This window comes from Sitophilus oryzae, unplaced genomic scaffold (assembly GCF_002938485.1).
Source record: "Sitophilus oryzae breed Bouriz unplaced genomic scaffold, Soryzae_2.0 scaffold_30_pilon_pilon, whole genome shotgun sequence".
In the NCBI taxonomy this organism is placed as follows: domain Eukaryota; kingdom Metazoa; phylum Arthropoda; class Insecta; order Coleoptera; family Curculionidae; genus Sitophilus; species Sitophilus oryzae.
Window position 1 is genome coordinate 146571 of NW_022146874.1, and position 18553 is coordinate 165123.

Here is an 18553-nt window from a genome sequence, read left to right on the forward strand (position 1 = left end):
TATATATATATATATATATATATATATATATATATATATATATATATATATATATATATATATATATATATATATATATATATATATATATATATATATATATATATATATATATATATATATATATATATATATATATATATATATAATATATATATATATATAAAAGGAGAAAAAAGATTAAACGGCTCAGCCCTCAACAACTCGTAACCGTATACACCAGTGTACACCAGTGCAGACACGCACACCCACACACTCACACAACCACACCTACACTAGTGCACACTGATGTAACTGCCTTCAGGCTTCATCGGTACAGTAAGGATTCAGGAAGCGAAGAAACCGATCCCAAATCACAAAAATCCAGGAAGCAAACGATGCAACGAGGCACCGTGTGCAACCCAGGAGATGGAAAACAAAAAATTGATAAAGAAACGAAAATAAATGATGGAAAAAAAGGGAGCAAACGGGAGCCTAAAGCCCCAATTTGCAGCCAAGAACCAGAGTCGCCCAGGATTGTGGGCTTCGTCCAGAACAGCCGCGGAGGTAGCCAACAGCAACCCGCCGCAATACCCTTAGCCGTATACCCCTTGTATGTTTTTGCTATACAATATACTAATAATGTAAAGTTATCTCTTGACTATAGCGAAATGTAAATTAGGTAGGTATAAATAAATACTTAATACTATCAAAATAAATAATAATTTTTATTTAATTAATAATGGAAAAATAACATAAAAAATATAAACAAAATAAATTGTACAATCCGATAAGCAATAAGTAAGTCTAAAAAAATAAATTACGCAATATGAAGCTCTTCACAATGGTTTATTATAGGTATTTTCATGTTTAATGTTTGGAAATTATATTTAATATACATATTTGTATTATTTTTTTTATATATTATTGATATTTTTGATTATACCAGTCTGTAATTATACTGATAATAAATATGTTTTCCATCTTCCGCCACGTATATTTATTTCCTAGCACTTTTGCAAGAAAAGTATTGTCCACAATTGTCTATCCTATTTAAAAGTAAACTGTCTTGGACGCACTCGATATAGACTTATTTTTTTTCTAGAGCCTTACTGGTTTATTTATTTTCTTTAATATAATTTTAAATTTTTAAAGTATCACAATATTTGTATAACGAAACAAAATTAAAAAAAAAATAGATTTGATTAACATACAAGTTGAAAAATTATGATTTTTTTATAAAAAATATATACCTACTACTAAGATGGAGAATAAGTTACTAAAAGTGGACTTTCAACCTCTAGCTGGGCTAAATTTCCCAGATACATATATATATATATATATTTTTTGTCGAAAACAGCCAGTCTAAGTAAAAGTTTAAATTTCCTCGATTTAAAATAACCAAAAGTAATATGATCTAATATTACTAGGATTTAACAGTTTTCGAAGTACATATAAGATTTCTTTTATTTTTCGCACACACCTAAGTCAACGCCGCCACTGGTATACAATGAACTAATTCCAGACATACCGTTCCTCTCATTAATACGACGTTGTCACTCAAATATTGCGCTCTCTTTCTTGTGCATGGGAGATGTTGACAACAAAAAAATAGGATTTTATTAATGGTATTCCCTGTCTCCCCGTAGGGGTTATATAGTCAAAGGAGTAGGCGGTATTTCTCGTTCCGCATGGTGTGTCCGAAGTATTCCAGTTTTCTATGTTTGACATTCACCAGAAACTCCAACTCTTTGTTGATGCGGTGTATTACAGTCTCATTTGACACGCGATGCACCCACTAAATCCTAAGCATGCGCCGATAGCACCACATCTCAAATGCCTCCACACGCTTGCATGATGCGTCGGTAAGGGTCCACGCCTCTGCTCCATACAGAAGGGTTGAGAGCACGTAGCATCTCAGGATTCTGATTCTAGTACGGACGTTGACAGTTTGAAAATTTTATAATACGGAAAATTTATAATACAACAAAATATATTTTTTTCGAAATCGAGATCAAATCGAAAAAAAGGGGCGTGAAAAGATAGATAAAATAAAAATCCTCTTCTTTTAGCTCCAATTTTGACAGCATTAAGTCGGCATATGAAATATCAATACAATACGTAATTAAACAAAAATGCATTCATCTTTTATACTTTTTAAGTTAAGAGTCCATTTCACTAGTCCGAAAAAGTAGCAAAATAAGCGTTCGGCATTTAACGTTTTATGTCAAACTGGCTAGGTATTTTTACACAAACGAAGAAAGAAATTAAAGATAAAGGATTATTCTAAATCCGTCGTGTAGCATATTTTTAGATAACTTGTTCATTTTTAAGATTTTGATGGTCAAACATCAACAAAATAAACCTTATGTTTGTACTAAATTTTCTCGAAAATAAAAATATATTTTACAATTCTGTTACAGGAGGGAAATAGATTGAAGTTTTGTGATTACAGTGATATATAATTTATATGGTTTTGTAACAAATTGCTCGCTATTTTATGGCAAATGCTGAAGCTCTGCAAGGCCTAATCTAAGGAATTTAAAAATTATATTTTTTGGCTGAAAGCACGTGCGTTTGGAATTATAGGTGTGGCTTAACACGACAGGATCGGGCTAAGGTTTATGCAGATTTCTGAAATCTAATACATATAAAAAATTGTCTTGTCACAGTTTTAGTTACCGTACTCCTCCGAAACGACTTAACCGATGTTGATGAAATTTTATATTATGTATATTCAGTAGGTCGGAGAATAGGTTGTTATCTATTTTTTATACCCTTAAGTGACAAGGGAGGCCCCCCCAATTTTTTTATTTTTTGGAAAAAAAAATAATTTTTGTTTTTTACGATGTGCCATTAAAAAATTCATACAACACTAAATTTTCACTTTCAAATAGGGGTTGTTTTTTTTTAATTTTTTGTTACCATACTTCTCCGTAACGGCTTCACCGATTTTGATGAAATTTTATATGTATATTCAGTAGGTCTGAGAATAGGTTGTTATCTATTTTTTATACCCTGAAGTGACAAAGGGGACCCACCCCAATTTTTCTTATTTTTTGGAAAAAAAAAATTGATTTTTACGATGTGGCATGAAAAAATACATACAACACTAAATTATCACTTTCAAATAGGGGTTGTTATTTTTTAATTTTTTGTAACCATACTTCTCCGTAACGGTTTCACCGATTTTGATGAAATTTTATATGTATATTCAGTAGGTCTGAGAATAGGTTGTTATCTATTTTTTATACGCTTAAGTGACAAGGAAGGCCTACCCCAATTTTTTTTTATTATTTGAACAAAATTTTTAATTTTTGTTTTTTTACGATGTGGTATTAAAAAATACATACAACACTAAATTTTCACTTTCAAATAGGGTTGTTTACTTCTCCGTAACGGCTTCACCGATTTTGATGAAATTTTATATGTATATATATTCAGCAGGTCTGAGAATAGGTTGTTATCTATTTTTATACACTTTGACAGGGGGGGCCCAGTGACAAGGGGGGCCCACCCCAGTTTTCTTTTATTTTTTGGACTACATTTTTAATTTTTGTTTTTTTACGATGTGGCATTAAAAAAAACATACAACACTAAATTTTCACTTCCAAATAGGTTTTTTTTTTAATTTTTTGTTACCATACTTCTCCGTAACGGTTTCACCGATTTTGATGAAATTTTATATGTATATTCAGTAGGTCTGAGAATAGGTTGTTATCTATTTTTTATACCCTTAAGTGACAAGGGGGGTCCACCCCAATTTTTTTTTATTTTTTGGACAAAATTTTTAATTTTTGTTTTTTTTACGATGTGGCATTAAAAAATGCATACAACACTAAATTTTAACTTTCAAATAGGGGTTGGTTTTTTTTTAATTTTTTGTTACCATACTTCTCCGTAACGGCTTCACCAATTTTGATGAAATTTTATATGTATGTATATTCAGTAGGTCTGAGAATAGGTTGTTATCTATTTTTATACCATTAAGTGACAAGGGGGGCCCACCGCAATTTTTTTATTTTTTGGAAAAAAAAATAATTTTTGTTTTTTACGATGTGCCATTAAAAAATACATACAACACTAAATTTTCACTTTCAAGTAGGGGCTGTTTTTTTTAATTTTTTATTACCATTTACCATACTTCTCCGTCACGGTTTCACCAATTTTGATGAAATTTTTTATGTATGTATATTCAGTAGGTCTGAGAATAGGTTGTTATCTATTTTTATACCCTTAAGTGCCAAGAGGGGCCCACCCCAATTTTATTTTTATTTTTTGGACTACATTTTTAATTTTTGTTTTTTTACGATGTGGCATTAAAAAAACATACAACACTAAATTTTCACTTTCAAATAGGGGCTTTTTTTTTAAATTTTTTGTTACCATACTTCTCCGTAACGGCTTCACCGATTTTGATTAAATTTTATATGTATATTCAGTAGGTCTGAGAATAGGTTGTTATCTATTTTTTATACCCTGAAGTGACAAGGGGGGCCCACCCCAATTTTTCTTATTTTTTGGACAAAATTTTTAATTTTAGTTTTTTTACGATGTGGCATTAAAAAATACATACAACACTAAATTTTCACTTTCAAATAGGGGTTGTTTTTTTTTTAATTTTTTGTTACCATACTTCTCCGTAACGGCTTCACCTATTTTGATGAAATTTTATATGTATGTATATTCAGTAAGTCTGAGAATAGGTTGTTATCTATTTAACTACGACAACTACTGAAGGAGTACCAAGTGAACTGAAGTTGTACTTAAATCAGCCAATCCAACCCCGAAGCAGAGATCCTATGCAGTATTGGACTGAAAGTAAATTTGCCTTTCCAGCAACATACAAAGTAGCCATGAAGTATTTAACTGTCCTTGGGGCATCAGTTGCTTCTGAACGCCTTGTATCGACTTTAAATAATGTATGTTCTGATTCAAGAAGCCGATTAACTCCAATTCATACGAATGAATTAGCTTTTTTTAAATTCTTTGGATTATGAGTATTGGAATATGTGAATCCATATAACCGCTATAAATTTAAAATAAAATAATACTATGAGTTAAATTGTGTAATGCTTTAATATCCTAAAATTCCAATAATACCATGACTTTTCTAAAATAACCGGTTAACTTAATAACCGGTTATAATAAGGTAGGTTAATCTGCCAGGTTATTTTAATTTTCTTATTAACCGGTTAACCGATAACCGGTTATTTTTTGATAATTGCGCATCCCTACTCGGCGTAAGGCGTAGAGGCGCACAACCCAGTGGCGGAGTTCAGGCAGAGGCGTAGACACTAATAAACATCAAAATATTGAAAAAAAAAAGAATTGACAATTAAAGTTCAGAAACTCAATATAACTAATATTATTTCTCAAAACAAATCAAATATTGAATTGAATAGAAACAAACTAATTGTAAGATTAAATAAGTTCCAAATCGGTCAAACTGATTCTCAGTCAACCGCAAACAAAGACATGGATTGTCGGGGGGGGATTTTAATGCAAGAAGCGAACTATGGGGGGATAGGATAACGGACAAAAAGCTGAGAGTGTTATGGACTGGGCAGAAGAAAGCGGACTGGTCCTGATAAATGAACAAAAGGGACCAGCAACATTTGAAAGTACAAACGGAAAAAGCTGGATCGATCTAACGTGGACATAAAAATATTCCATTTAAAAATTAAAATACTAAATAGCCAAACAATAAGTTTTACTAACAAACATGTATTTAATTTCTAATAATTATTTTAATTACAAGCAAATTACAAGCAAAAAAGTTTCCAACCTAACAAGGCCATCTCAAACAAGATCTGGCAGCAGCTCCTCTCAAAAGATGTTAGTTCGTAATATTAATTCTAATAAACATCAAAATATTGAAAAATAATTAACAATTAAAGTTCAGAAACTCAATATACCTAATATTATTTCTCAAAATAAATCAAATATTGAATTGAATAGAAAAAAACTAATTGTAAGATTAAATAAGCTCCAAATCGGTCAAACTGATACTCAATCAACCGCAAACAAAGACATTATTATACCTTTAAAAAGAATCAATTTGACCGAAACTCAAAAAAAAACAATACCAATAACACAACAACAAATTTTACCAAAAATCCCTTCAGTAAATGACTACAAGGTGAACAAGCTCACTGGTGCTTTACTGTATGTGGTCAAATTTATCATTATGCGAATGATATTCCTGTTGGTGCCATCTAGGCTGATCGATTGCTTCAGTATAATCAATATTGAAAATTAAATAATTAATTAGAAAAATTGCTCTAGTACTAGATAAATTATTTGAGCCAAATTCCAAGCTAATTATAGGAGGTGATTTTAATATTGACAAAACTAATGATTATAATGACTATTTAACCTTGTGCAATTTACTTGTAATGTATTATTTAAAAAATGCAGTATTTGAACCAACCAGACATTATTATATTCTTGACCATGTTGCCAGGGTGTCCCAGAAATGAGTGCAAATATTTTAACTGGTAGTATAGTTCAACCCCAGAAACACGTCTATGAGGTTTTTTTGCAAAAAAAAAATGTTGAAAATTTTATCTTTTTCTTGACATTTTCCGGAAAATGTTGAAAAACTTATGAGTGCCACTGTTCACTCTCCGGGAAATTCGTTTACCGGGATAGAGAGAATGTCGGAGAGAATGCAACGTTGCCACCTCCTACCATACCCACATTCTGCATATTTATCTATAAAATCACAATTATTTTAGTTTCTACAGAAAAAAAATACGAAAATTAATTTTATTCATATTAGTGTAAATTGTTCTACTAATTCTAGAGAAAAGCGCAATGTTTTAAATACTTCTTACAGTTGAGTAAACTGAAAAAATAAATCTTAACAATTATTATAGCTTCCATTTTCGCCATATTAGGAAATATTTTCAAGCGTTTCAAAGTTTCAATAACCAATTACAACCTTTAATATTTAGTTAAAGCTTACCCTTTTGATGAAAGTATTTTTTATCCAGCACACATACCGGATGTTGCATCGTCGAGCGGGACATAGGAAATCCCATGTAAATTTTAATGGGGTCAATTATTGACTTCCCTAATTATTTTAGAGAATAATTCTATTTAGGTTTATTGAAGAGCACTAAAACCCACATTCAAAAGAATAACTTTAGATATTTTTGATTAGCCCGTTTACGAGTTATCGCCGATTTCTTTTTAAATATTTCTCCTATCTTATGGCCCTGTAATTACTTATGAGCACCAGTCAAGGTAAAAGATAACTGTCAAATGAAGTTGTCATTTCAGAAATTTATCTATTTAGTGCTTTATTATTATTATTAAAAACTCATACCTACATCGAAAATATCAACCATGAATTACACTACCGAAGAAACAGTATTGATGGTTAAATGGTATTATCAAGGAAATAGTTATCAAAAGGTGTCGGACATGTTTGCTGCTCTGTATCCGAATAGACCGATACCTGGAAAATCTACAATCGCAAGGAATATCCAGAGATTTGAGACCAAAGGTACCCTAATAGATAACTGCAGATGTGAAGCAAGGCAGGAACAAAGAGAAGATGCAAGAAATGATACCGACTTGGAAGTTTTATTGTGCGGGGAAGAGAACGATGGAAAGATCAGCACAAGGAAACTTGAGGATGAAATAGGAATAGATCACACTACAGCGTTTCGAATTTTGAAACGACATAAATACTATTCCTTCAAATATGAAAAGTACCAAGAGCTACGAGATGGGGACGAAATACGGCGGCAGGCGTTTTGTTTTGATATGATGGAAAGAGCAAACACGGATAGGGAATTTTTAAAAACATATGTTTCACTGACAAATGCACGTTTACCTTAAATAATGAACCCAATGTTCAAAATTATCGATATTGGAACAAAGAAAACTAACACAGGTTTGTCGAAACAAGGACGCAATATCCACAGAAAGTAAATGTTTGGGCAGGGATATTCGGACACAATATTATCGGGCCATTATTTCTTAGGCGAAATTTAAATGCAGAATATTATTTGGAACTACTCGAAAATCATATTTTACCTGCTTTACATGATGCCGCTAGGGAAAATCAGGAAGTTTGGTACCAAATGGATGGCTGCCCGTCACATAGTACCCTGGCTGTTCGGGAATATTTAGACAATAGCTTTAAAGGAAACGTCATTGGCCTAAATCATACAGTTCTCTGGGGCGAGTTAAAAATGCTATTTCTGCCGAATGCAATAGAATTTCAGTTTACCAACTAGCGAATGTAAGAAGAGAATTTTATGATCGCCTGGGTTATTGTCTAGCAGTCGATGGAGGAATATTTGAACATCTTCTTAAATCCTAAAGTTCTAACAATTTAATAGTACCTAAATTAATAAGTTATTGAATATTGTAATAATACTATAATTAACCTTGTAATTGATTACTTTATTTTACTTTAATTCATATTAATTTGTATTTATAAATACATCTTTAAGATTTCCAATGTAGAAATGAGTTTTCAATAATAATAAAGCACTAAATAGGTAAATTTCTGAAATGACAACTTCATTTGACAGTTATCTTTTACCTTGACTGGTGCTCATAAGTAAATACAGGGCCATAAGAAAGGAGAAATATTTAAAAAAAATCGGCGATATCTCGTAAACGAGCTAATCAAAAATATCTAAAGTTATTCTTTTGAATGTGGGTTTTAGTGCTCTTCAATAAACCTAAATAGAATTATTCTCTAAAATAATTAGGGAAGCCAATAATTGACCCCATTAAAATTTACATGGGATTTCCTATGTTCCGTCCGACGATGTAACACCCGGTATACGCAAACACATACATACCAAATATCTATTAAACTGAACATCACAAACCTATCACTTGTAAAATATTACTTAAAATTTTTCACATGATAATAATCAAACACTAAACTCATAAATACAACAAAATGTGTTAAAAAAATTGCTTTAATAACTATTTATACCCGGCGGCTGATGCTGGAAAGAGATTTCGTTTTTTTTTCGACATTTCATCAAAACCGACACAGCCCCCACGACGATTTCGAAAACACTGAACGACATCTGAAGGAATTACAAATTACAAATTTTTATTTGGAAATTTATTGACTTAGCGTCCTCTACTGGACTGATGTATTACTATTACGGGTCAACGTTTTGGTGGTTGTATAAAGATGTCCCAAAAATAAAATAAAAGTACAAGAAAGAATTAAGGTAAAATCAAAGAATATTCTACGTTATTTAAAATATAAAAATATGGGAATCCCCTGACACCTGATATCAAAGTGATAAACAAACATCGGCGCATGCGGCAGCGGGCACTTACACTTAATTTTTCAATTCATTGCTAGATGGCCTTTTACTAGGGATGCACTGCAAACAAATATTCCAGCAAAACCAAAGCGTTTCTTTTTATTCAAACAAATAAACAAACCGGTATACCAATAAACCTGTATAAATAAAATCGGTCTTCGATTTAAAAAAAGATCGATTATACCAAAAGATCGTTTGATAAAAATCGATCGATTTGATAAAAATCGATCGATTTGATAAAAATCGATCTTCCATTAAAATCGATTCGAATCGTACATCCCTAGTACGGTGTGTAGTTTATAGTTTAAGGTTATTCGTGAGTTATAAAACTCGCACAAAACAGAAAACAACAAAAAACAATGCTAAATAAACCTGTAAAAAGTACTTTTATTATTTAAAATGAAATATCATATAATTCAGTTGATATACGAGTATTTTTTGATTTATTTATAATGTTTTCTGTCAAAAATATGTGAGAAATGAGGTAAACACTTTAAATGTCTTAATAAATTCGTTTTTAATTTATTAACCTTTCAGGTAGTTACATCCTGTACATTAGGTTTAGTACACATAAAAATGTACTTGCTTTGTAATCAATGTAATCTTATAAATACGACTCAAACTGTACAATTCGTTTGAGTCCAATGTAGATCTTAGAGCTGTTAACTTCGGTTTTTATTAAATAAAACATTTTTTAAAAACAACTTGTCTCGAGTTTCTCATTTAACTGGCGCAGTCGGTAGGATATTCCGGAACGCGGAGTGTTAAATAGTACCGATTTAAGGTGAATATTCACGCGTTCGCTTCCAAGTGTTAATCCGGAATACGCCTTCTTCCCGGGACCTGAAGAAAATAGCACCGATCTTAGATATCTTCAGGGTTCCAACGTTACTTGGTCACGAGAGGCAAGAAAGAAGAAAACACCGAAGACTTCGTTGGCTCCACAAAACAGTAGGTCTTCAAGGGAATATTGGGGATCTTCTGTCTGGCTGTCTGGAAGGACAAACATCGCCGTCCAACAGTACGTCTGGTGAGGACAAACATCGCCAACCCAGACATAGTTAAGAAGAAACCGTAGGTTAAGAAGAAACAACAAACAAAGAAAAAAGAAACCCACAGCAGGAATGTCTACAAGCATCACCCTGTAAGTAGAAGATTTAGTTTAGTTTAGAAGTTTTTTGAAGATTTTGTGAAGTTTTGTGCTATACGAAATTTCGTGACTTTTCGTGATTTTCGCGAAGCTGCTTGATAAAAAATTAAAAAATACGCCTTTCGGAACGAATCAAGTTAGAGAGTTTGTGACAGTAAATTTAGTTTTAAGATAATCTCTCTTTAAATTTTTGTCTCTTTTATTTAATTTTAAGGATACATATCGTTTTTTCTCTCTTCTAAGAGTATTTCGAAAGAAAGCAAGATTGACGAAATAATAAACGATATTATCAATAATTTAACCGATCTTTCTATTGATAATATTGCAAATCAGATAATAATGCCAGAAAGAAATTACAATTTATTACGTTTTCAGTCAGATAATATTCCTAAATTTGACGGGAATCCAAAATTATTACAAAGATATTTAAATTCATGTGAAAACTTAATAAAAGCTTTTCAAGATATAGCAAATCCCAACGCACAAATTAACATATGTCTCACAGACACTGTCTTAGGAAAACTAACTGGTAGAGCAGCCGATCTTATTGTCTCTCGCTCAGAACTAAAAACATGGACTGATATTAAAAATACATTAATAAATTGTTTTGCTGATCAAAGATCAATTGATTGCTTAATACAAGATTTAATTAATTTAAAACCATTCAAAAATGAATCTCCTATAAATTTTGAAATGCGTATCCAAGATTCACGCAGTTTATTATTTTCAAAATTAAATGCAACAAATGAACTTGCAACTGAAAAATTAATGAAAATTAGACATTATGAAGAATTTGCTTTAAAAACTTTTATAAATGGATTGCCTTACAATCTTCAATTAATTGTGAGATTAAAAAATCCAGATTGTCTAGAAAAAGCCATGTCTTTCGTTCGAGAAGAAGAAAATTTCCTATATTTCAAAAATCACTCGTATAATAATACACATACACAACAATCATTAAGACACCCAACACCTCAAACGAAACCACAACATAATTTTAAATCAAATATTCCTGTTTATAAACCAAATGCATCTAATACATCAAATTTGATGATACCAAACTTTGTTTCTCAACCTCAATATAGTCAATTTAATACAAATAATCACCGAAATTATCCTAATTATCCAGTGATATATCCTTTTATGCCAAGGCAAAATCAATTTAATAATCAACCAAGTACATCTAACCAATTTCAAAGAAACTTGCCAAATAATAATCAACAATTTGGAAGACCTAATTATGGACAAAGACCAAACTCAAACACCTTTAGACAAAATAAACCAAGTTCGTCTAATAGTAGACTAAATATAGTTGAACCAATGGACACAAGTTCAGGAAACACTGTTTTACACCAAAATATTATAACACGTTCAGATACAGAACAAGCTAACACACAAAATAGCACTCAAAATACAAATAATGATTTTGAAAACACTAATACTGACTTTGAATATAATAACAGTAATGAATGTTCTTATAATTATCCAACTATGACTAATTTTAATGGTCAATTTTATGATGAACAATATAATCAATATGACTTAGAAAATTTTAATCAAGGAGAAGTTTTAGAATCTCCTGAAGATCAAAATTTTCAGATGATTTCGACTACACAACCATCGATATAGCATATCTAAATAATTATTCTATTGAATTACCTTTTATTATTTTACCTGAGTTGAATGCAAAATTTTTAATTGACACAGGTAGTACAAAAAGTTTCATAAATCCAGAAATTGCTTATAATTATTTTCAAGATTTTATTAAAGAAGAAATTTTTCAAGTTCAAACTGCACATGCTGTTTCTTTTCATAATGAAGTTGCTATTTTACCTATATTTCCAAGTTTTAATTCACCTGGTATACATAAATTTTATTTATTTAATTTTTCAAATAAATTTGACGGTCTCATAGGACTAGACCTCTTAATGCAATTAAATGCTAACTTAGATTTTAATTCTCTCTCTTTAAAAACGCCCAACACGCAAATTCCAATTGAATATCAGACTAAAATGAATAAACCTATTATAAATAATAATATACAGAGTTGTACTCATGTAATTTCTCCTAGAAGTATACAAAAAATTAAAATACCTGTAAAATTAAATAATGGATACGGAATTTTAAAATATCAAAAAGCAAATGAAATTGAAATACCTGAATGTCTAGTAAAAATCGAAAATAACTTTGCATTTACTACTATTTTAAATAATTCTTCAAATTCTGTAAATGTATCATTTATTGAACCTTTTGACATTGAACCAGTAAATATAAATGAATTAAATTTTATTAATTCTGACAATAATATTGAACAAGTAAATAAAAATCAAGATAATTTATTAAAATCTAATTTAAAAAATCTAAGACTTAATCATTGTAATTCTGAAGAAAAACAAGCTATCAGAAAATTATGTTTAGAATTTAGAGATATTTTTCATCACGAAGATATACCTTTATCTTTTACTAATGTCATTAAACATGATATAAAATTAAAAAACGAAACACCTCTTTATACTAAAACTTATAGATATCCAGAAGTTCATAAAAATGAAGTTAAAAGTCAAATTAATAAATTACTTTCTCAAAATATTATAAGACCTTCAAATTCACCTTGGTCTTCACCAATTTGGATAGTACCTAAAAAACTAGACGCATCAAATAAACAAAAATGGCGTATGGTCATTGATTATCGAAAATTAAATGAACAAACTATCGACGATAAATTTCCTTTACCAAATATAACTGAAATTCTAGATAAATTAGGCAAAGCTAACTATTTTACAACATTAGATCTTGCTAATGGTTTTCACCAAATTGAAATAAATTCTAATGATATTTCTAAAACTGCCTTTAGCACAGATACAGGACATTTTGAATTTTAAGAATGCCCTTTGGTTTAAAAAATGCTCCAGCAACATTTCAAAGAGTAATGAATAATATTTTAAGAGGTTTACAAAATGAAATTTGTTTTGTTTACTTAGATGATATAATTATTTTCAGTACTAGTTTACAAGAGCATATCGAAAAGTTAAGAAAAATATTTTCAAGATTAAGAACTTATCGTTTTAAAATACAATTAGATAAATCTGAATTCTTAAGAAAAGAAGTTCAATATTTAGGACATATAGTTTCTCAAGAAGGTATTAAACCTAACCCTAATAAAATAAATGCTGTTAAAAATTTTCCAATACCTAGAAGCCAAAAAGAAATTAAATCATTTCTTGGTTTAGTAGGCTATTATCGCAGATTTATGAAAAATTTTGCAAAAATTACAAAACCCTTAACTAAATGTTTAAAGAAAAATGCTAAAATAATTCATTCTAAAGAATTTGTTGATTCTTTTGAACATTGTAAATCTTTATTAATAAATTCATCAATTTTACAATATCCTGATTTTAATAAACCTTTTATTTTAACTACTGACGCAAGCAATTATGCTTTAGGCGCAATTCTTTCTCAAGGAACTGTTTCTAACGATAAACCGATAGCTTTTGCTTCGAGAACTTTAAACGAATCTGAAACTAAATATTCAACAATAGAAAAAGAACTTTTAGCTATTGTTTGGGCATGTAAATATTTTCGTCCTTATCTTTTTGGAAGAAAATTTTATATTTATACAGATCATAGACCATTAACTTGGCTTTTTAATTTAAAAGAACCTAATTCTAAATTAGTTCGATGGCGATTACGTTTAGAAGAATTTGATTATCAGATAATTTATAAAAAAGGAACTAAAAATTCAAATGCTGACGCACTGTCTAGAATACAACTTAATATGTATGAAAATGAATCAATGATAAACAATCCAGGCGACTCAGATTTCAACGTCGTAGATTATATGAAAAATTTAGCTGACAATTTATCGCTAGATGAACAAGGTTCTAGTTCAAAAATAAATGTTATCTCTGACATACAAGTTAAACCTCCAGATTCTGATGCAACTGCACACTCTAATGCAAATGATAATGACAATACAACAATGACTATTATTGATGAAATTATAAACAATAAGTCTATTCAATACATTGTGTCAAAGTCACCTCACCACACAATAAAAGTAAAGTTCGAAATGATATTTAAAAATAACGTTAATTACGTCACTGTGCCTAACAATGAACAAATAATAAAACAATTTCTTAAAGAATATTTAATAGGTGATAAAACTTCTTATATTTATTTTGTTGATAAAGAACTTGTCAATACTTTTTCTAAAGTTTACTTAGCTCATTTTAATAAACCAAAATTAATACAATGTACGAAACTTGTCAATAATATTATTGAAAAAGAAGAACAAAATTTATTAATTAAACACCAACATGAAAGTAAAACTAATCATCGAGGTATTAATGAAACTTATGATCGATTAAAAACCAATTATTATTGGCCTAAATTAAAGAATTCTGTTGAAGAATATATAAATGATTGCATTACTTGTCAAACACAAAAATATAGTCGATTAAAATCTTACATTCCTTTAGTCAAGACTGACACACCCTGTAAGCCATTTCAAGTCATACACCTAGACACTTTTATATTTGAAAAACAAAACTTTTTAACTATATTTGACAAATTTTCTAAATTTGGTCAAGCATATATTTATGATAAAGATGCAAAATCAGTTTGTGATAAATTGATAAACTATTTTTCATTTTTTGGTTGTCCAGAAAATATTGTTACTGATAATGGTTCTGAATTTAATAATGATTTAGTAAAAGAATTTTTAAAAGCTCATAAAATTAATGTTCATTTTGGAACTAGTGGACATCATGAATCTAATTCACCAATTGAAAGATTTCATTCAACTTTAATTGAACATTTAAGAATTTTAAAATCAAAAGATAAAGATAAAAGTTTAAACGAACTAATGACTTTTGCTATTATTGCATATAACAGTACTACACACACAGTTACGAAGTTTACACCCTTTGAACTTGTTTTTGGACACACAAATTCGAGAGATCCTTTAGATTTAATCTCGAATACATTTTACTCTGAATACATGAATACACATAAAACAAAAATTAATGATATGTATAATCAAGTTGTACAAAAAACTGACGAACAAAAAGAAAAAGTTATCTCAAAAACTAATATTAAAGGTAACGAAAATTTAGAATTTAAAGTTAATCAGAAAGTTTACAAAAAACTATCTGAAAGAAGTAAATCAAAATCTAAATTTAGTGGTCCTTATATAATTAAGGAATTACTGGAACATAATAAAGTAAAAATTGCCAATGCAAATAAACCTTCAAAAACTGAGGTTATACATATTAAGGAATTAAAAAAGCCCCTTATTACAGATTCCTCGGAATAGGGTTATTACTACAATGTTACACACAATACACTAACATTCGAACATAAATCTTGAAAACCTTGATAAATTTAATGCTGAAGAAATTGATTTAAAAATTAATAAAAATCATATATATGCATTTTACTCAATCGATATTTAATAAATACATAAATATCCAATTTTTAAATAATCAAACCAATGATGACTTATTACATGATCATTTATTGTCTGGATGCAATTAAAAAACAAACATTTATATAAAGAAAAAACTACCCTTTAAACCTACAAAAGAAAATATGTTTTACATTGAAAATTGTTTAGAAATTAAGAACTATATTAAAAACCAACATGTATTTTACTATTGAATTACCCCTCGTAATTTACATTCCATATTAACTGAATGTATTGTTTTATTTATCTGCTTTAAAAGATAATAAATATCAAATAACGACATCTACTTTAATTAATTAATGACTATCTTTGTTACTTTTATAACTGTAAAAAATATATATGTATAATAATATTGTTTCTCATTTTTTTGTAATTTTATTATAAATTAACATTTCTTAATATTGATTTTGACATTCAATATATTGATAAAAATAAATATGTTTTCATAATAAATTGTATAATTATTGTTATATAATATTAATATTGTCATAATATAATTATTGATTTTTATATAAATTATTATATAATGAACTTTTACTAATAATAAACATTCAAGTGAGCAAAACTAAAGTGTTTTTTCTTATTCTAAATTCTAACAAATAAATAAACCTGTAAAACTGTATAAATAAAATCGGTCTTCGATTTAAAAAAAAGATCGATTATACCAAAAAATCGTTTGATAAAAATCACGTCGATTTGATAAAAATCGATTCGAATCGTACATCCCTAGTATGGTGTGTAGTTTAAGGTAATGTTTAAGGTTATTCGTGGGTTATATTAAACTCGCACAAAAACAAAACAGAAAACAACAAAAAACAATGCAAACAATGCCAAATAAACCTGTAAAAAAGTACTTTTATTATTCAAAATGAAATATCATATAATTCAGTTGGTATACGAATATTTTTTGATTTATTTATAATGTTTTGTGCCAAAAATATGTGAGAAATGAGGTAAACAGTTTAAATGTCTTAATAAATTCGTTTTTAATTTATTAACCTTTCAGGTATCTACCTAATGGTAGGAAGAAATTAATTATGTAATGGTAGGAAAAATAATTTCACTTTAATTACATATTAGAAAATCAGTAATCTTAAATTAGGATGCATCAATGGAGAAGAAGGCAATTGTAATCACAATACAATAATAGATCTACAAATACCAAGCAATACATTAAATCAAAAATCTCAGTGACACTGTTGTAATTATGTACTCCCTGGGGTCTTATTAACTATAAAGTTTTGTTTTACATGAAAATAATTATCCCATTTAATTATGCATTAAATTTTAGTATCAGCTTATTGATAGCTCGATTACCAATCAAATAGTTTCGATGTTTTCTATACTATGAAGAAAATTTGATCTGATTAGATTAATTCAGATGTAAATTTATGTTATACGGTAAGATATTTTTAAACAAACCTAGAAAGTTCTCTTCAGACAAGTTCTGGTCTGAAATTGCAAATATTAACGAAAAAGTTATACATGTAGTTTTCTATTCATAAATGATATTATTGATTTTATTCTAGGTGAATGTATCGAGTCATTATATTATGTAGAATATATTGAGAAAAATGGTAAACTAACTAAAAGTGCTAACAAAATTTCTTAGGCAGTTATCGATATACCTAATTATTAGAAGCTGTAACAAATGTTCAAAGACTCAGAGTATACTTTATTAGAAGCGTGTTAGGTAGAATTATACACTTTAAAGAAAATATCTATTATTATTGAAGGTAATGCATATAATATGTGAAATCTATTATTACATACAAAGATTGAAAATTATTTAAAAAGCTACCTGTATGTTGTCTCACAATCTCATTTAGTGATGGGTTATTAAAAATTGAACATATCTACATAGAATATTGTGGATATGGATATCTGGAAAGCATGTTATAACCATTTTTATTTTTAGGATTTATGAAATGATTACATAAATATACTAACAACAAATTGCAATGCATCTGTATATTAGAGACAAAGATGAAAGAGTAACAAGAATATATGTATTCAAAAGAAAAGTATCAAGACCATTTGTAGTAATTAAAATTAAAGAATAAAACACATAAAATGTACCGTATGATCGAAAAAAAAACGGCGTCCAGTTGGCTGGGAAATGACGATCAATGACATTTCCTATATAAATTTACATATAAAATGACAGCGACCTTCATTTCATAGCCATCGTTGACGCCGTTTTTTCTCGATCATACGGTAGTTTATGTGTGAACAAATTCTCATTTCATATAAAAATTGGAGCTCTATCTAGAGTATATTTGAATATAAATGTTTTTATGTATTGGAAGGGGGACTGTAGTTTTCAAATATAATAAAGAAAATAGACTAAAAAAACATGTGTGTAAGTTCTTTTTTAAACTATTCTGTAGTTACGTAAATGTGTTTCAAATAGGTTGCTTTTCACAATAAAGTCAATACACAGTAATTATGCTTTACTTTTTCAAAACACACTCTTGTTTTTTATTATCAGAGAGTTATTAATATTAGAAAATTTAGTTACATGAATATAATAGGAGTAAATATTATGTTTCAAGTTTCAAATAATTGAATATGATATGAGTCATAATAGCTTAAATATGATTGCTCATAAAATACCTAGTATATACACATTTAGATATATCTCTT